This window comes from Pongo abelii, chromosome 12 (genome assembly GCF_028885655.2).
Source record: "Pongo abelii isolate AG06213 chromosome 12, NHGRI_mPonAbe1-v2.0_pri, whole genome shotgun sequence".
Taxonomy (NCBI): domain Eukaryota; kingdom Metazoa; phylum Chordata; class Mammalia; order Primates; family Hominidae; genus Pongo; species Pongo abelii.
Window position 1 is genome coordinate 109,741,535 of NC_071997.2, and position 19,610 is coordinate 109,761,144.

At 45.2% G+C, this 19,610-nt stretch overlaps 1 long non-coding RNA gene across 1 annotated transcript in view; it reads left to right on the plus strand.

Annotated features, from left to right (window-relative positions):
• The window catches only part of LOC129057741 (uncharacterized), a 180,905-nt gene that overhangs the window by 156,028 nt on the left and 5,267 nt on the right, over window positions 1–19,610 (plus strand). The window contains exons 4-5 of the long non-coding RNA XR_008522481.1: window positions 15,137–15,268; window positions 17,090–17,217. This is a non-coding gene — a long non-coding RNA (uncharacterized LOC129057741). The remainder of the gene's footprint in view (window positions 1–15,136; window positions 15,269–17,089; window positions 17,218–19,610) is intronic.

Genomic DNA, 19,610 nt, shown 5'->3' on the forward strand with positions numbered 1-19,610 from the left:
CAGAAGATCCTGGTTATAAGAGAGGTTCTACTAGGCAGAAAAATCTGCCTGGAAGGTGTGTCCCTAGATCCCCCTTATTTTGTCTTGCTCAAGGTGATGGGTGGGAGGATGAAGAGGGAAGGGGGACAAGAGCCTTCAGATGACCTGACACCCTTCTGTAGTCATTTAGTCACTTTGGGAGAGTGGGGAGAAGATAAGATTTTGCTATTGCTGTTGTCAGGCAGTCTTTCTAGTCGTGTTCACTGTAGCATCCCCAGTTAGGATTTGTGCAGCTGTTTCCAGACCTCATGGCAAGAGCAGAGATTCCTTCCCTGTGTGTAACGTAGAGGAGTGTGAACGGAGGCCAGATCCCTGCATGAGGAGGTGGTGGGTGGGGCTGGGGGACAGAGAGTCTGGCTTTAGTGAGGAAACTTGATTTAGTTAATTTGACTTGCTTGGCCTTGGCCAACCAGTCTGAAAAAGGTGGGTGGATTAAAGATTTTGCACAAGTCCTAGCAGCTTATGATTCTATAACTGTATAAAGAGTTATTCCAAATAATTTTAAAATAAATTTGTCTCTGATGATTCAGTTTGAGGTCTTATCAACAAAATGCAATTCTTAGATTTTGACTCAGTCCATGGAAACATTTGGGTCTTACCCTGCCCACTTGTGTTTACTCATTGGCAACGCTTCGAGAAACCGTCAGATCTCTGGAGTTCTGCCCTTTATCAACGCCTCAGTTTTGCCAGAACCAGCTGACCCTCGGGACTTTAAGAGGCTCCAAACATCCTGGGGTGTAGAAAAGAGAAGTGTACACTGATGGTCCTGAAATATTTTCCCAGAAACCAAGAAATAAAGGTGTTTTCTTGGCTTTGTGGCTGTGGGAAAAGAGGACCAGAAGTGGAATTCCCTGATGCTGAAGTAGGACTTTTAATCCCTTCCCACCTGGGACCTCCCTTGAGACCACAGAGGATGGGGTGCTGAGGCCAGGAGGCCACCCTGGGGTTTGGGACCTACAAGTGTCAACACTTTGAACACTTTCTGGGACCCCTGAACTTTGAAGGAAAGCTGAAGAGTCCTAGAATGAAACAGATCTTTCTAATAGTTGTAGTTGGAATAATATTATACTGCCAGAAGAAAAACTTGAAGCTACATGGACAAGGGGAAGTGGTCTCATGAGGCCCCAGTGTGGGGAGAAATCAGGATGGTGGCAGGCAGGCAGCAGAGGCCACAGGGGCAGAGGTCCAGAGGCAGAGCAGGCTTGGTGTGTTTGGGTAGCTCCAAGCAGTTCATTGTCTTTGGAATGCCAGGAGAAGGGCAGGGGGCAGCCAGCTGTGGCTGCAGGCTAGGCAGGGGCAGGCCAGGCAGGGGCAGGCCAGGAATGACCTTGTGGGCAAGGCATGGTGTTTGAACTTGACCCTGTGAGGGTATGGGATGGGGAGGCTCAAAGGGCACTGGGCAGGGACATGCTGAGGTTCATTGAGAGTTCACCATCCCTGCTCCTTGTCCTTAGGTGCACACTGTCTCTGTCTCTTTGTTTTCATGGCAGCCTCAGGCTCTTCACTCAAGGAGTTGTCACTTCAAGTTGAGAACAAGCAGAGCAACAAATTCTTAAGAGAAATCTGTGCTTTCCCTAAAGTGTTGTTGGCGGACTGGGAGGAAGGGAAACTTGACACAAGTTATGTGGGACTTTGGGGACAAACAGTGTATTTTGCACATCACTGCAGGGCATTGGGAGGTCTTGTGGATGCTTAATTACATCCTGCATGGTTTCATAGAAAATGCTGTGGTCACGGCTTGTTTGTGGCAGATACATCTCCAGCAATGGCTGATGATGCTATCCCCTTTCCTCAACGTTAATCTTCAACAGAAAGTAAACCCATTGCAATCTGTGTAAGGGCTTTAGAAAAAGCAGGTAGAATAAAAGGGAAAAAAGGAGTCATCTTTCTTCTCTATTTTGGATACAAGCAGTGGGGCTGTCACCGAATCTGTGGAGGTGGCTGGAGCCCCATGGATCAGAATGGATCCTAATGCAGTGGTTGTGAGGGAAGAGCATGGTGTTGGGGTCGGGTGCCCTCCATGTCAGTCCATTTGTCCACAGACTGGCTATGTGACCTTGGGCAAGTTTCATTCTCTTTCTGGACGTCCGCCTTCCCATCTGAAAAATGAGCCACCAAACTCGACATTCTCTTCTAGCTCCAAGTTTCTTCATATAGTCACTGGGAAGGTTCTTTCCCCAAGTTTGCCTCCCTCCTCCTGTTTTATCTTAAGCAATTTTTGATGGTGTTTATTATTTATAACCGACTTATTTCCAAAAGAGGCTTGGAGTCAGGTTACCATAAGAGATGTGGTTACAATGGAATCATTAACAAGGCAATTAATGATCAAATGTCATTTTGTAGGTGGTGGTGGTGGTGGTGGTGGTGGTAGTGGTGGTGGTGGTGGTAGGTGTACAACACATACCCAACCTTGGATGAAGAGGGCTTTTCCAAGTAAGCACTAAAGGAGAGCTCTGACCTTCCTGGCTGTCAGTGGGGGATGGGTCCCATCCGCCACTCAGAGGGAGCCCTGTGTAATGGGAGAGCCGGGCATTGCTGGCACCTTGGAAAGAGGTACAAAGAGCACTGGAAGACACCACTCATCAACAGCACTTCCATAAAGATGCAAGATTTAATCATCCAGCTTTTGTTTGTTTTCTCTTTTAGCAATTCCTATTTTCCTTGGCAGAAATGAGCAAATGTGTCTCAGAAACTGATGAAGGGTGACGAATTTAAGGTTTGCTTAGAGCATTTTTTAGATAGTGGGAGAGGGCTCTTTCGGGGATGGCTGTGAAGCCTGAGCCTCCCTTCCCAGGCTTCTCTCCCCAGACCCTGGTGAGCACCATTTCTTCCCCATTGCATGTGGAATCCGCGCCTTTCCCTCATCCCCTGCTCTCCCCTCTGCTGCCAAGCAGCCAGAATGGAATCCCCTCCTGTCCCCTAAGCAGCCACCTCATAGAACCTCTGTAGAGATCCAGCACCAGGCTTCTGAGTAGCTCTTCTCTCCCACTGATCTAGACACCCTTTTGGGGTGTTTGGGAGTCTACCTTTCTTATTCTAAAGCATGCTAAGAAAATGCCACATGCTGAGTAGATATTCTGCACAGCAACTTGTTGAAATCAGAGAAAATAAAAACTTAGCTTGAAAATGAGCAAGTTTTATGTTCTGCAGCTACCTCATCAGAAACACACTTCTGCTGCCTGAACTGTGGCAGAGACAGAAAGCCGTCCTTCCAATAACTATGATTCTGACTGTGCATAAATTTGGGGGGTGCTCTGGGAACTGAGGGCTCTGAAACCTACTTTCTTTCCACGGCATGTGCTAGTAGCTCACATTAAGGATAATATAAGATACGTGGGCACTCAGATGCTAGCAGAATTTAACTCATAGCATGGTAGAGGCATTATGTGTCTGCCTGTGTTTAACTTAGGGCTGCAAAAAATGCTAAATTAAGAGCTCAGAGCATTGGACCCTACATTCATCCATAATAACATGTGACTTTTGGAAGTTGAAAGTGTTCAGCATAATATAATCAGGCTGCACAAAGGATGGAGGCTCAACTGTGAGGCTCAAATGACTCCACACTCAGCATAAATCTGGGAGGGTCTGAAGCTATGGGCATCTTATAACTAGGAAAGTTGGAGAACTCAAAACTATTAACACTTTCCTTGCTATTCCTCCTGTCTACTGAAATCTGCCACCCCCATTGTTAATTTCCTTTTTGTCCACACCAGTTCTGACTTTCATTCCTGTCCTATTTCCTCTTGGAAATTTTCCTTGACTACTCAAACCAGCAGTAATTATAGGATCACAAACTCAGGGAAACTCAAGGCGGGAAGGGTCTTAAAAATCACTCCAGGCTGGGCACGGTGGCTCATGCCCGTAATCCCAGCACTTTGGGAGGCTGAGGCGAGTGGATCACCTGAGGTCAGGAGTTTGAGACCAGCCTGGACAACATGGTGAAACCCTGTCTCTATTAAAAATGCAAAAATTAGCTGGGCATAGTGGTGGGCGCCTGTAGTCCCACCTACTCGGGAGGCTGAGGCAGGAGAATCACTTGAATCCAGGAGGTAGAGTTTGCAGTGAGCCAAGATTGTGCCATTGCACGCCAGCCTGGGTGACAAGAGTGAAACTGCATCTCAAAAAAAAAAAAAAGTCACTCTATTTTCCCTGTTCTTCAAGGAAGAAATTCCTTAGAAAGTATCTCTCATTGTGGGCCTCCAACTTCTTCTTGAATACTGCTAGCGATGGGCAGTTCATGACCTCTTATGTAATGTACTGTTTAGGAACTCCTACTCTGGAACCAAACACAGTTAGGTTTGCAGTCAGCTCTGCCCCTTACTAATTGGTTTTTCTCTGGCAGTTTTTGCCACCTCTTTGTGTCTAAGTGTCTTCATCTCAAAAATGGAATTAATAATAATCTCTACTTCATAGGGCTGTTGGCCTATCCTTGGTTTGGACCAAGGTGGTGTCTTTTAAAGGCTAAGCTTTATAAAACATACTTTTAGAAAAATTTTGTTCTTTCATTTTTTAAGGAAGTCAAGGTTAATAGATATCTGAACTGTGGAATAAAGCCAACATGTGTATGTAGACATCTATACAGACACATATTGCACTCCGGACAGTTGATATTTGTGTTTAAGTTTGCTTGGGCTGCCATAGCAGAGTACTGCAGCTGGGAGCCTTAAACAATAGAAGTTTATTGTCTCAGCAGGACTGGTTCCTCCTGAGGCTGTAAAAGAAGGACTGGTTCAAGGCCTTCCTTCTTGGCTTGTAGATGGCTGTTTTCTCTCTGTCTCCTCACATCTTCCCTCTGTGTCTGTTTCTGTATCCAGAATTTCCTTTTTTAAAAGTACAGCAGTCATACTGGATTAGGGCCCACCCTAATGATCTCATTTTAACCCGATTACCTCTGTAAAGACCCCATCTCCAAATAAGGGCACATTCTGTGGTACTAGGAGTTAGTATTCCAACATATCTTTTTCTAGAGGGGATACAATTCAACCCATAATATTGGGTAATGGACACGGTACCAGGCTTGGCATCTAGAGGCTTTGGAATGGATCCCCATTCTATTAATGACTGGTTGTGTGACTCTGGCTGAGTCTCCAGATCTGCAGTTTGCAGCTGTGCATTGGACAGATTAAATTGGATGACCACCCGGGTCCCTTCTAGCACTACAGGTCTAAGGATTGAGTGATCCATTTGTTTTGACAACGAACTGATGGAGATTCAAAGGGACGTTTCTCAATGTGGAGCTTGGAGAGTGGGAACACAGATGTTTGTGAGTGGGGAGTCTTATGCAGTTCACTTGTCCCCAGACCACACCATCTGCATTGTAAGAAATGGACAGTGGCTTTCCACTGCCCTGAAAGAGTCCTTTCTTTCTCTGCCATCCTGTTTACAATCCTGTTGCTTGGTGAATGGCCCTATTTTAGCTACAGTGTGGTATTTTTATGGACTTAAAAGCTCCATAAAGCAATGATTTTGGGTAAGGTAGCTGAGGAATTCAGTGACTTTAAGAACATATTTGTAATATTTCACAAAAGTAAACCAACTTTTACCTTTTATGGGAATAAACATTTTCAACTGGGAGAGTTGCATTTTTTTCCTCCTCTACTCTAATTCTTAGAATAGTCTTGCAAAAAATGGCACCCAGTAGAGTCTTTTGTGCATTTTTGCCTTTTGACATATTGTTATAGTCATTGCAGGATAGTTTTATTTTTGTTAAATGACAGTTTAAATGTTGATCCATTTCAGCAGAGCACTGAAGCCATCAGCATATAATTGCATTAATATTAATTCTCATCTCAAAGAGAAAGGCGTTTTGTAATCATTTGTTATTTAACCCTGGCTGCAACCTTCCCAGAAAAGAAGAGGACAAGTTGACAGATCCATGCACACTCTAAGATGAGCTGTTGTGCTGTCTCTCCATTCAGGGCCAGAGTGGGTAGGGGACCCCTCCTATCACCAAGCATAGTCCTGGGCACACATCAAGATTTTCATAAAAGGCAAGGGAGATTCGTGGTTATTGCTGGATTCAGGAATCTAGACTTAAGCCTTATGCAGGGAAAGGTTCAGAGTTGTTGATGTTTGTCAGATGTAACTAGGAGATTGTCTCAAAACAGATGTACCCTGGGTCATCTCTGATTTTGATGCACTTGCTGATATAGTGATACGTTTGCCAAAGTTTTCTTTTGGAGAAAGCAACTCCTGTTGGGATTTGGAGTAGGATGTCTGCCAGTGGAAGAAAACTTCCCTCACAGTTCCCTGAAGTGATCTAGGAAGGAATGAAGCCCAAGGTCCAAGGGCCCCCGGTTCTTTCTACCTTGGCCAGCAAACTGCTGTTTTGTCACCTCTTATGATAGGAACAGTGTGTCTGGCTGTGAAATTTCCATTCCTTCTGAAGTGCAGAAATGATCTACGATAGAAATCTGGGTGTAGCCGAGAGCTTGGAGGAAACAGTATTTTTCATCATTCAGAATCTCACAGCCTGGACCGGCCCTTGGGATGGTGAAAAATTTAGGCTGTATCTGGACACTTTGCATAAGTCCTTTGTGTGACCAGACTCCTTTGTGACTATTGGGGAATGGGGTGGTGCCTCCTCTCAGAGCTCCTCCCTGGATTTGGGCTGAGATAGCTATGTCACTTCATGTCATGTCAGGATTGGTTATTCTTCCAATGTCGTACCTTTAATGTCTTTTCTTTTAGAGGACAGGGCAGGGCCCAGGTCTCAATCTCTGCCCCTTCCCATCATCTCTTGAAATCCCATTCATCAAACTCATTTGTAGCCCTTACTTGTTCACTGAATGAATGTCCATTCATCTTCGGAAGCAGCCAGCCTGTTGTTAGCCATCGGTGGCTGCCCTCCTCACCTCCATCACTGTCAGTGTCTCTGGCCTGGTTCTTTGGAGGCAGAGTCCCCAGACAGGAGACCTAAAGAGACAGGATGATGTTTGGGGCTTTGATTCTTCAGAGGTTAGATCCTTAGACAAGCAAAGCTGAATTAGCATCTGAGAATCTTCCTCTTGAGGGACTAGTCCTCTGCCTCCAGCTGCCCTCTGGAAGATGGGCAATGATGCTGTTGACAACATCCGGTCAGGGGTCAGTGTGGAAAAGCAAGCAAGGCCACTGTCCATCATGCTGAGTCCACTGTGGTCATCCTGCAGGTATTACTGAGGGTCCGATGTGTGCCAAGCATTGTGCCAGGCCTTGAGCAGCACGACTATGAACCCGTGGTGCTTCCTACTTTTGGGAACTCAGCTGCTTGAAAAAGACAAGATACCCACAGGGAAAGCTGACTTATCTAAGACCCAGGGATTAGCGTCTGCCACAATTACTTGCACAGCAAGGCATCCATATCTGTTTTGATGAATAATTAAATGAATGAAGTGCCAAATGGCTACTAGGAAGGAATGTCTAAGAGAAAAAGTGCTGAGATCTGGGAAATTCAAGGGAGAATTTTGTAGATGACTCAGGTAGTCTGGAAGGACCTGCAGTTTTTGACCAGATAGAGAAGAATGAGAGGTCCCAGCAAGAGAGTGGCCCCAAGGCTGGAAGGAACAGAGCAGAACAGAAATGGAGCTCTGTGTGTGTGTGTGTGTGTGTGTGTGTGTGTGTGTGTGTGTGTGTTTGTAGATATAGATATCCATATAGTGTGTGTATTTATATATTTAGTTTTTTGTTTCCTCATTTACTCTTCCCAACCCTTGTTTGCTACTGCCCCCCACTCTGATTTTCTCTTTGATATTATTGTCTTTTTTTTAAACAAGCTAGAGAAGTTCTGCATTTTAAAGCCTATCTTGCCTGCCAAGTTGTGCTCCCAAGTCCTCTAAGCTCCACATGCAGCCAGAATAACTTTAGGATGAAGCTCATTAATAATGTGCATGGTAAATCACATCCTCTGCAGGAGGCCTGCAGAGGGGGGCTCTGCCCCTGTCATCAAGCTTTCAGAAATGGCAGCTCACAAATAGGACACCCCGTCCCCACAGCCTGACGGTACAGGAGCTGTCCACACAGGTGTCTGGTGGGGACATTTGTTTGGTAAAATTTCTCCATCCAAGGTGGGGGCTTAAGTGCACAAGCCTGGTCTCTTTAGATATAGTTGCTTCCTCGCCCAGCATCTTTGTTGCATCTTTGTGGATATTCTCAGCTGGGGGGGATTTCCAATGGCATACCGCTTAGTATGAATACGCCCATTAGTTATAATTAAACAGGCCACTGCAATGATTACAAATAAATTTAGCACCAAAAGGATTGTGCAGATATTCGGAGCCATAATAGTGGTCTTCTGATGACAAATCAACCGGCTTTCCAACAGGCCGTGGAGGAGCTAAGGGGAGGGGTTCGTTTCCCTGGTGGATGACCCCACAGTCGCAAAGGGCAACACTTCCCTGGAGCAGATGCAGCTTGAGTTTAGTTCAGGTAATATCCTCAAGGCCTGGGATGCCGGCTGCATCTTCTTACTTTTCCTAACATTTGTGAACCATTTTTTTCCTGCTTCATGCTAAATGCACTTGCATCATCCACCTCCAGCTTTCTCCTAGGAGGGAAAGATGCCCACTGTTTACAGCACGCTCTCCCTGTGATCCTGCCACCGTTAGCACCAAATTCCTGCAGGATCCAGAGGAGCCAGAGTCCATGCTTGCACCCCACTCCTAAGCCAGAACCTTCTTCTGGTGGTCTCCCTGAGATAGCCATTGTCAGGTGAAGCCAAATCTCACCTTTTGAGCTTGTGGTTAATAGCTCATGGATATCAGTCTGGCTGTTTTATGCTTCAAAACACTTTGTTATTGTGCCTTTGATATCCTCTAGATCCCAAGTGGACAGTGCTTTATTAGACTTCTTGAAATTGGGACACAACATTTAAGGGGAAGGAAAGAGTGTCAAAACCAAAGCAAAAAACAAATTGAGAGAGGAGTGATGAATGACAGGCAGGCTCTTGAGCAGAACGCAGTGAAGCAAAAGGAAAGAGTATTATTTGTAACAACAAGAGTCATCACAGAATGAGTGTGACCTCTTCTGTGCCAGTTAATGTGCTTGTCCTTTATGTGAGGGTAGCATGCTGTGATGGCCAAGAGCACAGACTTCAGTGCTTGATTGCCTGGGTTTGAATCTTGGCTTTCTGCTGATGACTTGAGTGTCCTTAGTCATATAACTTCTCCATGCCTTAGCGTTCCCATCTGTAAAATGGGACTAATAATATTATGTATCTCACAGGATTGTTGTGACAATTAAGTGAGACAATTTATGTAAAGTGTACAGAACAGGATCTGTATCTAGTGAAGGTTAATTCTTTCTAACATCCCTTTGATCATTATTATCCTCACAATTTTGCTATAATCATGTACCCATGTGTTAGTATTTAAATACCTTGTAAAATATTTTTAAAATTATGAATAAAAGAGATATATTAAAAAGTACAAAAAGCATAAATGTAGAAATCAAGAAATTATCATGAAATGAATACTCGAGTCAAGAAACAGGGCCAAGACCTTGGAAACACTTCTGAGGTCCTCTTCCTGCTTCTCCAGAGGTAACTCTATTCTAACCTTCAAACTATTGTTTATTTTGCCCTGTGTTTGCTCATCGTACATATGGGATCATATAGTCTATTTACTTTTGTGTGTGTCTGTGCTGTGGTTTGAATGTTTGTATCCCTTCCAAAATTCACTTTAAAACTTAATGCCCATTGTGGCAGTAATAAGAGATGGGGCCTTTAGGGGACTAGCTAGGCATTTGGCCCTTCTGCCTTCCTCCATGTGAGGACACAGTGTTCATCCCTTCTGCCATGTGAAGACATAGCAAGGAGGTGAATCTTGGGAACAGGGAGCAACCCTCACCAGACACCAAATCTGTTGGTACTTTGGTCTTGGACTTCCCAGCCTCCAGAACTGTAAGAAATAAATTTCTCTTCTGATAAATTACCCAGTTTCTGGTATTCTGTTATAGCAGCATCGGTGGACTAAGACAGTCTGGCTCCTATAATTCAGTAATATAGTTGAGAAATCTACCTCTGTTGTTGCATATAGCTGTTGTTCATTTATTTTCATTGCTGTGTGGTATTCCACTGTGTGTATCAGCACATTATTTATTTATTCTACTGTTTATGGACATTTTAGTTGTTTCTAGTTTTGGCTATTAGAAATAATAGTAGTATTAGCATCATCTCCATATTTATTAAAGCACATTTATGCTGAGCATGTACTTAGGAGTAAATTGGCTGGGTTATAATGTGGGTATGTTTAGCTTTAGTAGATAGTGCCAAATAGGTTTTCCAATTATTGTACCAATTTACAGTACAAGTTTTAGGCAAGTATGCAAGTTTCTATTGCCCTCCATCCTTACCAAGACTTAGTTTTATCTTTGTTTTCATGTAGCCATCCTGGGAATGTGATACCTTATTGTGTTCTTAATTTGCATTGCCCGATTACTAATGAGATTAGTTATATTTTCACAGTGACCATTTGGATACTTTCTTTTGTGAGTGTCTGTTCAAGTCTTTTATCTTTCTTTTTTTAAAAAAATATTTTTGTTGATTTGCAGAAATTCTTATATATTCTGGATATAAGCCTTTTCTTGGTAATGTGAGTTACAATTAACTTTCTCAGTCTGTGTAAACTAAATTTAAACTTTAGATTTATCTTAAGTAGTAATATCTGTGAAGTTATAAGTTTGATGTTTGGTTAATTTTTTTCTAAAATAGCTACCTATTTTAAATAGCAGTTTGCCCTGTGCCAACTAAAATGTTCCTGTACCACTGATAGTGTGTTTTCTCACCCTTTGGGAAACACTTCATTATCTCATGTAATCTTCACAAATAACCTATTAGGTAGGTATATTGTTATTCCTTTTTTCCACATTTAGCATTGGAGGCACTGACAGGCTTGATAACTTACCCAAGGACTCACAGCTGAGATGAGGACACAGGGGTAACTGCCTGCCAAGCTCAGTCTATTCCATCGTATGGCTGGTCAACAGGCTGTTTTATCACTTGCTTTACACCCTAGATCCTTGAGAGACTCTCTGCATCCCCACAGAGCCTTGTACGTAGTGGAGCCCTCAACGTTTGCAGGGTAGATGGATTGTTGGATAAGTGAGTTGGTGAATAGATGAGTGGATAGATGAATGTATGGATTGGTGGATAGATGGATGGGTGGATTGGTGAGTGGAAAGATGAATGGAGGGAGATATGGGTGGATGGATTGATGGATGGGTGGATGGAAGGAGGGAGGAAGGGAAGGAGGTGGTGGGAATGAATGACACAGGAAGGTAAGTGTTTTCACAAAGGCTCTTTGCCTGGGGAGGAGCTTGCTCTCAGGTCATACCCTGGGTGTCTAAACCTGCACCATGACCTCACAGGAGCCTTGCCATGACCCTTCTCTTTTCAGTGGCCTTACTAGAGAGAAAGATCAGAAGGGATCTGGGTGAGGAAATGGCAATTCCAGTTTCCCATTGCTGGGGAGAGAGGTACCCTCTCATCTTCCTCAGCTTAGCAGCTGTTTTAGGAACTCCTGCTTGAGGAGGAAGTGAAAAGTAGTGGCCGGCACACTCCAGTGAGTTGTTAAAGCAGCTCTGTCTAAATGTCCAGAGCAGGGCTGAGATGCAGGCTTGCCTTTGGAATGGCTTTCAGACCCCTGGATGAAGACCCCTTCTCTGCTTCTTCTCTGAGCAGAGAATGGGCAGACTGGAGGGTTAATCCCTACATTCTCCAGACTCACTATGTTTGACCTCGCCTCATCCATGCTTTTCTTTGCCTGATAGAACTTACCCTGTTTCACTGGAACTCTGGCTAGCTCTGTCTCAAGGGCCAACCTGAGTGTTTCTGTGGAAAGGATGGTAAGTGGGGCTCTGTCCAAAGAGCAACAATGAGAATCTGCCTAGGGAGACCCCTTTTGGGGTTGGGGTGGGGTGGGGTGATTGAGAAGGTCACTGTTCCTGGCTATAAATCTGTTCTTCAACTATTTGTTGGATCTTTGTTCATGCTAAGCGGCCACTGGGACCTGCTCTCATGCTGAGTGCTGGTGACGTGCTATTCTGGAGTATTTCTGAGCACTTGTCTAGGAAAGCGCTTGTTGTATTTAATAAATTGCATTGATTTATTGCTTTTATTGATCTGCTGAAGCACTCTATATTATCAGAAGTGATAGTCTTCTTAGGAAAACATGGAAGCTCTCTTCATTAGCATCCATTTTTCTATAAGGCTTTGGAGGGCGAAATGCCAGGATGCACAGTGTTCATTCTAGTGATATATTGAACACCATCAGGGTGAACAATGGCTTTGGCATAAATCAGGTGGAAGGAAGAATTGAGACCATTTGCCATAGGCTCGCTGAAGTTTTTGTGATGAAATGAGCAGGCTTCTTTTCTTTCTTTCCGTGATGACAAACTCCTCTCTTAGTTTTCCACAGGGAGAAGCAGCAGGCTGAAGTGGCTCTTAAGGGAGACGCATACCTCCACAGGCAGAACAGTCTAGATTGTTTTAGCACATTCCACTTAAGGATTGCAGTGTGACAGCAGGTAAATCACTCGCCACTTTTGTGCCCATGCTTCTAGCCTGTCAGTTTGTGCCTGACCCTCACCTGTGACATGCTCTGTTTCTCTCTCTGCTTCCTTCCCCAGACTCAATTGAGTCTGGAAGTAGCTCTGGGATTTGCTGCATGTTGCTGCCCCTGAGTTTTGGAGAGAAGCTCTGATGAGACTAAGAGGGATGCTGATAACCTGGACGGACATTGATGACGTATACCTCTGCCTCCTTCCACTTTATTTGGCTGGCTGCCTCCCTATGTCCCGGCTTAGGTTTTTTCTTTTTCTCCTGGAGAAGACGAGTGGAGTCTGGCTCATGCTTTTACCTCCTTACAGAGGATCTTGCAGGCTTAGGAGCCCCATTTCTGGGAGCTTTCAATTTTGACAACTGCAAATCCTTCTGCCTTCCATGTGGATGCATTTGTTGAGCACTTGAAGCTCCTTGGATTCTTTTTGCATCTGGCAAGAAGGAATTTTCTCTCCTTGTGCATCTGCAGAGATTGTGCTCTCATTCCAGGAGACCTCACACTGGCACTTGTGGGGTCCAGGGACAGTTCTGAGTTTGAATCTAGTCTCACGCTGTGTGACCTTGGGCAGATTACTTAGTTTCTCTGAACTTCGGGGCATCCCTTAATTGCTTGATAGGGATGATAATGCCAGACTCAAAAGATTATTGCAAAGGCTAAATGAGCCAATATTTGCCAAGTGCTTAGCAGCATGTGACACACAATGCCTGTTCAAACACTGGCAGCTATCATTATTAGTGAAGTTTTTCTAAACATGCATTAAGCAGGTAGCACTTGAAGTCGTGGCTAACAAAGTCTCACATTCTCTGTTGGTCCTGGGGGTAAAATTTGAATGAGACTCACATGCCTCTGCCCGCAAGGAGTTTGTTATTCAATGGATGAGACTGGCAATGAGACAAACAATTAAAATATAGCACAGGAAGTTCTATGGAAGGATGGTGGTGGTGGGGGCCATCACAGATCACAAAAGGAACGTGTAGGAGGGATATCTAATCCAGTCTAAGATCTGCCACCATCCCTCCCCAGGCTAGACTGAGGCTCTGAAAGCTGACTGGGAGCAGGGAGGGATAAGGAGCAAAGGCAGTGCTGGGAGCCTCCTGTTTGTAGAAAAGTAACCATTCCTGCAATTCACTCCACATCCTCAGCAAGGACAAGCCTGCTGCTCCCATGATGTTGCTTTGCCCTTTAAAAATTGTGTACGGGCTGGGCACAGTGGCTCACATCTGTCATCCCAGCACTTTGGGAGGCTGAGTCAGAAGGATTATTTCAGCCCAGGAGGTTGAGACTGCAGTGAGCTGTGACTGTGCCACTGCACTCCAGCCTGAGCAACAAAGTGAGACCCTGTCTCAAAAAACAAAATGCAGGAAACAAAAACAAAGCTGTGTGTGGTTCCACCTGATTTATCTTGGCAATTATGTGTAGTATAGATTGAGCATACCTAATCCAAAAATCTGAAATCCAAAATATTCCAAAACTTGAAATTTTCTGAGTGCCAACATGACATCACAAGTGGAGAATTCCACATGTAAGTACTTGACACAAACTTTCATGCACAAAGTTATTGAAAAATTGCCTTCAGGCTCTGTGTACAAGGGGTATATGAAACATAAATGAATTTTGAGTGTAAGCTTGATCTAATACTCAAGATATTTCACTAGGTGTATGCACATATTTCAAAATCTGAAAAAATTTGAAATCCAAAACACTTCTGGTCCCAAGCATTTTGGATAAGGGATTCTCAACCTGGACTTGCCCAGTGTCTTTATTCCCTGCTATAGAATGCACCTCCTACAGGCATGATCCTGGGTTGTCTGCTATTTCCACAGCGTTTAGCATAGGGCATGTAACACTTTTTCATGCTCAACAATATTAATAATTAATAGAGAATACAGCAAACATTGAGACTTGCCATACTCTGTCATTCAGAAATGCCCCTAGTCTTTGCGGATCTCCCTCCTCTCCCACTCCTTCCTGCAAGCTGGTGACTGGCTCCCAGTGGGCTGGCTCTAGGCCCTCCTGCCTGTCAGGGGTTGGGGTTTGAGCTGGGAGTTGTACTCATCCTGGTAAAGCAGCCAGCACGCCCCTTTTGAAGCTGGTTTTGGCCCTTTGCTCTGGCGCAGGCCCCTTGCTCCTCAGGGCTCCCTGTCTGATAATCAATGCTGTCCTTATCTTCAGAGGAAATGCTGCCCAGTGATATCACACACTGAATCGATTAAAAGCAGAACTTTGAACTCATTTGCTTGGAGAGGTCTCCATGGAGTGACTCACGGAGTCCTCCCTTAATGTTGTCCCCATGTCTGCCGGAAGCCCCATCGGCAGTTCTGAGGTGACTCCCATTGCAGGGCCAGAGAATAATTTGCATTTTCACAGATTAGCTTGAATAGGAGCTATTTAATGTATTTATCTACAATGAACCCACCTTCTTTAACCGACCTCTCTTCAACTTGTGTTTATAGCTCAATTCAGTCAGAACAATCTCGGATTTTCATGGCTTTCCCTTTTTCTGTTTTGATTTTGTTCATTTGTTTTTTAATCCAACGTTTACCATCATTATGCTTTCCTCGCAGAGAAAATCCTCTCCAGTGAAGTAATTGCATCCATTTCATCTTCCCAGCCCTCCTCTAGATGGGAGGTGGAGGTGTGTGTACCAATGTCTTAATTCAGAAATGAGACAAAAGGAGGAAAAAGGAGTTCAGGAGGTGTGTGATCCAAGTCTGGCTGCAGGCTATGGACATTCCAGGAGGGAGACTCCATCAGAGAAGTGGAGCTGGAGTTGGGTGTTAGAGGGTAAAGGGAGGGTTTGAACAGGCAAGGGATGAGGGAGGAGTGCGTTACAGTGGGAGAGGGAGAGGCAGCTTGAAAAAGCATAGAGCTGTGAGTGAGCATGTGTGCCCAAGGAGAGGGAGCCAGGCACTGCCAGGGTGCAGGTGGGGCAGATTGGCTAGGTGTGTGGCCAGGCTGCGGAAGGAACATGCTAAGTGTGATGGTTAATTTATGTGTCATCCTGGCTAGGCTATGGTGCTCAGTTGTTTGGTGAAACATCAGCCTAGATGTTGCTTCAAAGGTATTTATTAAATGTGTAATTTAAATCATAGACTTTTAATAAAGCTGATCACCTTACGTAATGTGAGTGGGTCTCATCCAATCAGTTGAAGGCTTTAAGAGCAAAGACAAAGGTTTTTCAAAGAGAAAAAGAAGACTCTCCTCAAGACTGTGACATAGAAACTCTGCCCGAATTTCTAGCCTGCTGCCCTGCAGAATTTAGAGTCAAGCCTACAACATAACTCTTACCTGAATTATCAGCCTGCTGACTTACCCTGCAGATTTTGGACTTGCCAGCCCCTCACAATCCCATGAGCCAATTCCTTAAAATAAATCTCTCTTTTTCCCTTTGTATATATTTATATCCTATTGATTCTGCTTCTCTGGAGAGCCCTGACTACTACACCAAGTGAAGGGAGGACTTTGTTAAGTGATCATGGTCCCAAGGGCAGCCTCTGAGAGCCCGCTCCTTTTGCAGGGTATTTGAAGACCAGACCTTGAGTCAAATTCTGCAGCCAAATTCAATGCCCATAAGACTTTCTGCTCAGAAGATGTCATGCAAAGGGAATCCCCAGGGCTCCTTAAATCAGATCTTCTGTTTATGCAGACACATGAAAAACGTGTTGGCTACAGCCTGGCTCACACCACTTTTTCCACTTTTTGGGTGGAGTCAGTTTTAATTGACAAGAAGTGCCTTTACAGGTGGACTTTTTTTTTGGTGGCGGGGGGGAGCGGTTAAAACCGATGCTCTGCATTCTGTTGGGCAGCAGAAAGATTGCTTTTTCAATAAGCAAGTGTTGGGTTTTTCTGAGCCAGTGGTATGAGAAATGCCTCTCCTGAAGGCTACCGCGCAAGCCAGTCCCCACAGAAGCATGCCCGAGCTGTCAGGTGCAGGGAGCAATATCTTTAGTAAGAGCCGGTCATGGAATGAGACTTCCCCACTGCAGCATAGATGGGCAGAGGGGTTTCCACAAGGACAATTCTTAAGAATCTCTGTAAAAATGCATGACTCCATCTGTCTCCTCTCTCTTCTTTGGCTTCAGATGAGCTGAGCCATTTAAAAATTCCCCAACAAGGGACCCCAGGCACCAGAAGAAGTGATGAACAGATTTTCAATTTGGCCCTGATTTGCATAATTTTTTTTTTCTCTGGCAGTTGAAATCATTGAGACTAGAGGCCGGAGATGGGTAGTAGTGGGTTTTCTCCATCTGAAGCGGATTCTTGATTGGTCTGGACAGACTGCTGGTGCTCCTGGGTGCAAGGCTCTGACCTCAGCTTCTCCAGAGAAGGAAGAGATGGCAAAGGGGAAGGCCTGGGATTTAGGAAGGACTTTGCAACCCAAATGGGGAGTCAGATCCTCAGGTCTCCTCCTAGAGTGGCTGCCTGATAACTTTCCCAGCATCCTTCAGGGAGCATCTCCTCTTCCATGTAGCTGGTTTCTTCTGATAGGAGGCTACCTTGTAATTTCTCACTGACAGGATAGTGGGGACTCCAGACAGAGCCTGGGGACTTGGCTGCCTTGGAACCAGAACCTGGCCCTTCAGAGGAGTTGCAGAATTTCAATAGAGGAGTTGGGGGAGGTGTACTGGCTGAAGAGGAGGCCAAGGTGTGTCTTGAGGCTCCACGTGTGATCATTTTGGCTATCTTTGGTGGTGGTGGTGAAGGGCAATAGTGATGGGAAGGAATATCTAATTATAACAATACTAATAGCTAGCATTTGTTGAGCACTTCTTCTGTCCCGAGTGCGGGCCTAAGCGTTTGCTCATACTTTGTTATCTAATTGCCCCAGCAAGCCTGTGAGGTGGTGCTCAATTATTCTCATTCTCAGGTGGGAAGAGAGGTTAAGAAACTTGCCTAGTTATCTAGCCAGTAGGTGGTGGTACAGGCAGGTTTGAACCTAAGTGGTCTGGCTTAGAGCTTGTGTTCCTAACCTCTGCACATACTAACTTTCTTCCTAAGCTGTCTCTTGGCCTTGACACCATGCCTGATGTGTGGGCCAGGCCTCGTAGGCAACCCTTTAGACAGTAGTATGGGCTTCATGGAGGCAGCTGTAGTCTGTGTCAAGAACCTTCCAACTCAAAAAGAGTTTCCCAAAGCCTGCTGCATGTCCTTGTTCAAACCTCTCACCCTACCCTGCTGAAATTCCCTCCAGCCTCTCTCCTCTTGTGTACTCAAATCCTGCCTCCTGCCCTTTAAGGCCTCAGCTCCCATTCCACCCACTCATGGAGACTTCGGGTAGGGCTACCCCTAAAGCAGTACTCTCTGGGGAAAAGCTTCAATTTGATCTGGTGGGTTAACTGGATCCCCACAGTAGAAATAATAATATAAACCTCAAGTCTAGATGGAAAAAAAAAATCGAATCACATAGGTGGGCTCTCTCTGTCCCATGGGAAGACATGGATGGACATACACGTTAGTAGTGCCCTTCTTGGCACTTCCCTTGAACCTTTGCAAGGGGTAGCCCACCCCCGGAGTCTGGGCCTTGTTTGAATTCTTCCTACAGGGCACAGAAAGAAGGGAACAGCAACTCTGGTCTAGGCAAGAAGGAAAACCAATGATTATAGAGGTGTGTGTGGAAGGTGCGAGGGGCTGGGGCAGGAAACCACCACCACCACCACCAGGGAACATCCACTGCGTTCCAGAGCAAGACATCCACCTGTCGCTGTGGAAGAAGGGGTGGGGGGTGCGACCCCAAGGCCCCTCATCCCTCTGGCAGCCAGGCGGCCTTGCAGCCCAAGCACTGGGCCTCATCAGCCGGCTGCCTCCTCCCTTTAAGGAGTATCCTGTTCTGTGTGTGCCTTGGTCTGGGAAATAAAATGACTGAAAGCCCATAATGAATGTGGTATTGACCAGGGAGAATGATTATAAGACTAGCTACTAATTAGAGTCTTAGGTGAGGGCCTGTGGGCAGTTTACAGGGGAGGCCTTGAGATCTCAGCAAGTGGGCAGGAGTGGGCTGCTGATGAGGAGTTGCTCTTGACAGACTCAGCAGTGGTGCACCTGTCAGCTCCTGATTTTTTTAGGTAGGTAAACTGAGGGCACAGACAGAAAAAGTTGCTCACCCAGATCTCAGGGAACCTGACACCTAGGCCAAGAATCTTTCAGCTCAGCTTCTCCCAGGATCTCACGTGGAAAGAATCTACCTACACTGGGATGTTGCATGGCTGCTGCTTATGATAACATACATTCATCCAATCATTCATTCATTTGTTCAAAGACATTTTATTTTTATTTTTTAGAGACAAGGTCTCACTCTGTCACCCAGGATGGAGTGTGGTGGCACAATCATAGCTCATTATGGCCTTAAACCCTGGGCTCAAGGGATCTTCCCGCCTTTGCCTCCTAAGTAGCTGGCACTATAGGTGCGTGCCACCACACCTGATTAATTTTTGTATCTTTTGTTAAGACACACTGTTGCTATGTTCCCAGGCTGATCTTGAACTCCTGGCCTCAAGTGATCTCTGACCTTGGCCTCCCAAAGTGCTGGTATTATAGGCAGGAGCCACCATGCCTGGCCCTGTTTAAAGATATTTATAGAGTGCCTGCCATGGGTCAAGTACTGGGCCAGATATGGGATACAGCTGTGAACAAAAACACGCAAATATTCTTCTCCTCATGCAGCTATTTTTTGAGAAGAAGAGACATAAATTAAATACACAATAAATAAATAAATACTATGTCGGAAGGCAGAAAAGACAATGGAAAAAAACCAGACTGGACCGTGTAGGGTTCCCGCTGTGGCAGGTCTCTGGTCAGAGACCAGCAGGGATGCTCACAAGATAGTAAGGGCAGTGGCAGAACAAGTGATCCCATTCTGGCAACATGAGGGGTGCTGAACAATCTCTTCAGCCTGGAGAAGGGGTAGGAGGTAGAGTTGGAGGATAGAGCTTGAGACTGTAATTCATAAGACCATGTAAGAGATGGCCAAGAGGTACTGTCCCCCAGGGGCCCAGGTAGAGTACTGTGCAGAGGAATGAGCTGGCGAGGTCAGGGTGGGCT